Source organism: Typopeltis vanoorti, chromosome 23 (genome assembly GCF_054136105.1).
Source record: "Typopeltis vanoorti isolate ZY-2024b chromosome 23, IOZ_Tvanoo_1.0, whole genome shotgun sequence".
NCBI classification, from domain to species: domain Eukaryota; kingdom Metazoa; phylum Arthropoda; class Arachnida; order Uropygi; family Thelyphonidae; genus Typopeltis; species Typopeltis vanoorti.
The window spans coordinates 3956795-3963646 of record NC_143571.1 but is presented as its reverse complement, the minus strand read 5'-3'; positions in this window follow the sequence as shown (position 1 = coordinate 3963646).

Below are 6852 nucleotides of genomic sequence, written 5' to 3'. Positions count from 1 at the left end.
TCTGTTGTATTCTTCATTACTGGTTGAAGAAGATAGAATTTGTCGTTTTTCTGCTTTGCATTTTAGGGCAAGGAACTTGGAGAGATAAGAAGGTACTGCTGATGTTTAGCAAAAAGTCTCCCCTGAGAGTGTCAGAAATTGCCACTGGGTCCGTAACGATATCCATTATGTTCAAGGATTGATTGCTGGTGGATGGTGTATCTGTCCTTCATTTTCCAGATTTTGTCCCTGACTTCCTTACTGATGGTTGCTCTTTATATGGAAAATGTATATTAGATCCAGGATTCTATTTAGCTCTGATGATGTGTGTTGCAATCGACATCCTTCATGGTTTATGAAAAAGTGGAAACACTGGATGTTTGGGAACTGCAGTTGTAGCAGCATGTATAATTCACTGCATCACTAACACGAGATAAACTGACCATCGTAGAATCAAATTTAACTGCTGGGGAAGAGAAGGTGAAAGCAGTCAGCTTGCTTGATTTTTGATCATGATATCTGTGATGTAGTACATGGTTGCCTATGCAGGAAAGTGGATATCATGGGGAAAAGGAGGGTGAGCCAACAGTTAAGTTTGATGGCAGTGAATGTTTGGGTAGACATATGGAGCATACATCAACTCTTCCTCTCTCCATCATCAGAGGAAGACTTGATGATGGGGAAAGGATTTAAATGTTTAAATCCCTGCATGGGTTGCTTAAGGGTCAAAGCTGTATAACTGAGAGGAGACCTCCACATAGCCTTTAAAGGAATGCGGAGAACCGACCAGGGCTTCTGACCTAATGTCCAATCCTCACCTTCTCGTGGTGCACCCTGTTGGGTATCTACTTTGATACTGAACGAACGAGGATGGGCTGGCAATTTGGGATTTAGCCGACCAAATTGTATTCTTATTGGTTAAACCAAAATAAAAAATGATGGTACAACATGACAAAATATCATGCCGGCTGGGGCGTCACCCGGTTAAACAAGGCCCCCGTTGTTTTCGCCAGGGAACCAGGGCGAACAGCGAAAAGTCAGCTACTGGAACAAATCTGAAAACAAACCCCAACTCAACATCACCAGAGTTAAAGATCGGTACTATCAACGTAAGAAGCCTGAATGGCAAAGAAATGGAGCTAACTGAGGAATTAGATAAGTACCAGATCGACATAACATGGACTGAAACAAAAAAGACCAAAACTGGTGAGATCTTTCTGAGCAATAAATACAAAATGTTATATTCAGGCAATGACAATCAAGGAAAAGAAGGAGTAGCCATAGTATTCAACACAAAATACGAGGCTAATCTTCTTGAATGGCAGTCAGTCTCAAGTAGAGTAATGTGGGCAAATATGAGAATGGGGAACTGGACAACGAGACTTATTTGTGCCTATGGTCCCACAGAAGGTTCTACTAAGGTAGAAGTGGAGGAATTTTTTGAGGCTTTAGAAAAAGCAACTGACACAATGAAAAAGGAAAAGTTGGTCCTTGTTGGGGATCTAAATAGTAGAGTAGGAAATGATTGTGAGACATACAAAAATATTTTGGGAAAATTTGGAGAAAAGAGCAAAGCTAATAATGGCAAATATCTGTTGGATTTCTGCTCAGGACATGGACTGGTTATTACTAACACCATGTTCCAACATAAAAATGTGCACAAATTCACATGGAGAGAAGAGGCTAGGAATAAGAAAAGTCTCATTGACTATGTTATTGTTGATAGTGATGTTTTCTCCCTGGTGCAGGACACCAGAGTATACAGAGGATTTGAAATTGGAAGTGATCACTATTTAGTCTTGAGCAGGATAAAATTGAATTTCATATTGAAAAGAATAACATGTAAGAAAGTTTTAAAGCGAATAAAAGTTGAGCAGCTCTCAGATGTGAACTGTAGACTAAAATACAGAAATATTATTGAAAAGAAAATGAAAGAGTTTGAAAACAGGAATCAAACCTTGGAGATTCAGTGGCAAACTCTGAAGGAAACATTGATTGATTCTGCCAGAGAGGCATGTGGTGAGGTTGTGTGCAAGGATAAAAAAAATCAGAACTCCCTGGTGGACACAGGAAGTTAAAGAGGCAGTGAAGGAAAAGAAGAAAGCATATCAAAAGTTCCTGGCAAATAAGTCAGCTTTTACTCTTACAGAATACAGAGACAAATGTAAGAAAGCTAAACAGTGTAAAACTAGCTAAACAAAAGTCATGGGAGGACTTTGGCAAGAATATAGAAAATAAATATCAAGAAGGTTGCAAAATATTTTGGAGGTTGTTGAAGAAGCTTCGGAATGGAGGAAAGAGTGCTGTAAAAGGAATTAGAGATGATAAAGGTGAAATGAAAACAGGAGAAAAAGATATCCTTGAAGTATGGAGTAATTACTTTGAAAAACTGCTAAATGAAACAAGCAGTGATGACAGCACAGTAATAAAAAACACTGACCAGGCATGCAGTCAGGAATACATATCCATTGTAATTCATATATTCAGTGTAATTTGCCTTATTTAGGTGAAACTGGATGCACTATTCCTATTCAAAAAAAGGAACATACGAGGTGTAGCTATTAAATAATGAGACTGGTTGCAAAAATATGGTTTATTATTACAATTGTACAACTTAATTGTTATCCCCTTCAACATACTCCCCTCCTCTAGCTATACACCGTTGCATGCGAATTTTCCATTGTTGGAAGCACTGCTGCAAGTCATCATGTGTTATCTGTTTCAGTGGTGCTGCTGTTTTCTCCTTTACCTCATACACTGACTGAAAGTGGGTGCCCTTAAATGCGGATTTCAACTTTGGAAAAAGGTAAAAGTCACATGGAGCTAAGTCGGGGAAGTAAGGTGTATGGTCGAACACTGCGATCTGTCACTGAGAATGAAAAAAAAAAAAACAAGAAATCAAGTCAAAATTATTTATATTTTTATATATATATATATATATATAAATGATGGTGTGATAATGGTTGAATGGGTACCACAAGGTCAGACAGTTAACCAACATTATTACCTTGAGGTTCTGGCCAAGCTGAGAGAACGAGTAGGAAGAAGAGACGTGATCTGTGGGAAGAACAATGCTTGGATTCTCCATCCTGCCCATACTGTCTGTAAAGCAGTATCTGGCTGATAAGAAGATCCCAGTGTTGGACCATCCACCTTTCTTTCCAGATTATAATAAATTTAGTTTAATCCTTTATCCAAGTGTGAGCAAACAAAGTTTGCACCTGAAAGTATCTTCAGGACTGGGGTAAGGTGGTACAACACTAGGATACTCCTTGCAAAGGTGGAGAAAGCTACCAGCACTCCTATCTCAGTATCTCCCATAATGCAAAACACATCCCCTTGCGGATTTGTCTAATGGTAGAGGTCTCTTCAGTGGGAGCCAGGCCCAAGTGGAGATATCAGGTGCAAACTTTGTTTGCTCACACTTGGATAAAGGATTAAACTAAATTTATTATACTCTAACCAAGTGAAAAATAAACTTTCAACATTTTTCTCTAAATCCAGAGTAATTTATTAAAAAAGGGTGGCACACCATTTGGCAACTTATAGGTAGAGATGACATGCTAATGCTTCTGCCTGGTATCTCCACTTGGGCCTGGCTCCCACTGAAGAGACCTCAATAAAGGTTGAAACTAGTCTGGGTAGTGGTCCTTCCCTTAATGCATAACAGACATATCTGCAAGGAGATGTGTTTTGCATTATGGGAGATACTGCCCAGACTAGTTTCGACTTAATCCTTTATCCAAGTGTGAGCAAACAAAGTTTGTGGCTGAAAGTATCTTCAGCCACAAACTGGGGTAAGGTAGTACAACACCAGGCAACTCGTTGGAAAGGTGGAGCAAGGATTAAACTAAATTTATTATACTCTAACCAAGTGAAAAATAAACTTTCAACATCTTTCTCTAAATCCAGAGTAATTTATTAAAAAAGGGTGGCACACCATTTGGCAATTATAGGTAGAGATGACCTGCTAATGCTTCTGCCTGGTATCTCCACTTGGGCCTGGCTCCCACTGAAGAGACCTCAATAAAGGTCGAAACTAGTCTGGGTAGTGGTCCTTCCCTTAATGCATAACATTAGACATATCTGCAAGGAGATGTGTTTTGCATTATGGGAGATACTGAGATAGGAGTGTTGGTAGCTTGCTCCACCTTTGCAAGGAGTTAACCGGTGTTGTACTACCTTACCCCAGTCCTGAAGATACTTTCAGGCGCAAACTTTGTTTGCTTAAACTTGGATAAAGGATTAAACTAAATTTATTATACTCTAACCAAGTGAAAAATAAACTTTCATCAACTTTCTTTCCAGACTTAGCTCCATGCAACTATTTCCAAAGTTGAAATCCGCATTGAAGGCACCCATTTTCAGTTAGTAGATGAAAATGAGAAAATGGCAGCACTGCTTCCAACAATGGAAAATGCATATGCAACGGTGTATAGATAGAGGAGGGGAGTGTGTTGAAGGGGATAACAATTGAGTTGTATAATTCTAATAATAAACCACATTTTTGCGACCAGTCTCGTTATTTAATAGCCATACCTCGTAAACACATTAAATTTAATAACTATAGTAAGTGGCTTTTCCGATCATGCCCTGAATACTCTACAGAGAACTGACTGGAAAGGCATCTGTTCCTTACATGACACCAAAACTTGGTATGAATGAATTTAAAGAGGCTTGTGAAATTCTTATCAACCATCCTAATCTTAACAACAATGATGGTTTAAAAATCGGAAAGATATGAATTGCCTATATTCTACTCGCATAACCTTTTGTTCTAAGAAAAAAAAAAATAGCTAACGCCTATTTGTTCCCGTATAGGGAGTAGGTGGGCGCGTTTACCCTATCTAACTTTTGGAAACTGAGTGAGCAGTTCAATCTCCACTGGTAGTCAATCAGAGAGAGATAGCTTGCTCAAGGCTATCATTGATTCATCGGTACACAGTGAAGAAGGCGGCAAGCTAGTGCCGCTATCTCGTGGTCCCTAACACAATATTTTTAATGTCTGAACATAGTGTGGGTTCGACGGTCGATTTTCTTGAGTTTCCTGGAGAAAAAATCCGCTAGCCTGTGCCAGAGATCGACTAACTCGGGAACCGGTCGAAAAAAGGCTTAGAAAAGCGACTAGATTTGTACCAAATCCTTCGTGCCGTCAAGCTGTAGAGTGCAAACGCCACTTCTACTGAGCTACACAGGCTTAATAAGAGTTCATTTTAAATTATAATTAAGACTATTAATCCTGGATATTAGCTCTAACACTATGTATGTTAAATTATTGATTAGGCCACTATTGCTGTATTAATATAAATTGGTCTCTGAGGATGTTATAAATAGGATATAGCTTCGATGAAGTTTTAACTGAGGTCAGGCCAGTTGAATAATGGTTCATCAAATCATTGTAACTTTGGCATACAGTTTGAAATATAATATAGCTTGTTTCTGTGTGTACACACAGAATGACCACATTTCTGCCATTTAAAGCAGTGCAAAGAGTTCAGGAAGTAGAGCCTTACTGGGCAGCTGATATACATGTACTCCCTGATCAAAAAGTATCCAGACACCCCTTCTGTAATTCGTAAACTGTCGTCTAGATGTCACTTCGACCTCGCCGTTATAAAAGGAGGCACAAAGCTATGCGTTGTTTAGTGATAAAAAGTACGAGCAGAATGGGTAGGTCAAGTAAGCCCATTGACTTCGAACGTGGACTAGTTATTTGTTGCCACATCAGTAAGATCTGACAGAGACATTTCAACCCTCCTCGAGTTGACCAAGTGAACAGTTGGGTGACGTGATTCTGAAGCGAAAACTTGAAGGTACAACAAAACTATGGTCGGGTAGGCTGCGTTTAATGACAGACAGGGACCGTCGAGTGTTGAAGAAGGTGGTTCGTGGAAATCACCAGACATCGAGTGAAACAATCGCCTGGGAATTCTGCAGTGGTGTAAAGAGTGATGACAGTGGACAACTGGAAACCTGTGATTAAGAGTGATGAATCACACCTTTCCATGTGGGAGGGTCTGAGCCTAAAGTACGATTGCTGCAAGCACGTGTATTGCCAACAGTGAAATTTGGAGGAGGTGGCATTACAGTGTGTGTAGGGTGTTTTCATGGAATGGGCTTTGCCCTTTCATAACACCACGAAAATCTAAATGCAGGATACAAGAACATTTTGACCCATTGCATACTACTCTGGCTACCGCTCTTCAGGAAGAATGGGCTGCAGAGATGTTCTGGTAGAAAATCTCCCAGCAGAGTTAGAGCTGTCATATAGAAGCGAGGGGTGGACCGACCCCGTATTAATGTCCATTACTGGAAAGTGTGTCACAGAGAAAATCTGATTATAGCTTCGAGTAGGTGTCTGGATACTTTTGATCAGATAGTGTATGAGAGACAACATTAAATCAGTGATCAAAATAGTGCGAATTTTCATTTGCTTACCAATGTTTTGCAGCCATTTCTGAATAGATATCGATAAAATCTCTCTCTCTCTCTCTGACATCCAGCTATCACTGAGGAATTTTGTCGTATAATTACGAGCACCATCTGGTAGAATCTCCACACAGGGTTGACTTTCTTTCACCTCTTGTGCTGCTTTAACTGCAGCTGACATTGCACTTCCACTACTGACACCTATATGAAAAAAAAAAAAATTTCATTTATACCATATAATATATATATGGTATATAATGTATACCATACAGAATGTCTGGCTACTCTCACTAGAGTGAAAGCATTAGCTCTATGCTGCTTAGAACAAATAATTTAATGGAACGGTTATCGATGCAAACGGAGAAGTACTTGACAAGATATTGCATGGTTTTAATCCTTTACTGAAAAGCATGCATACAAAGTTTGCACGTGAAGCATGTGAAA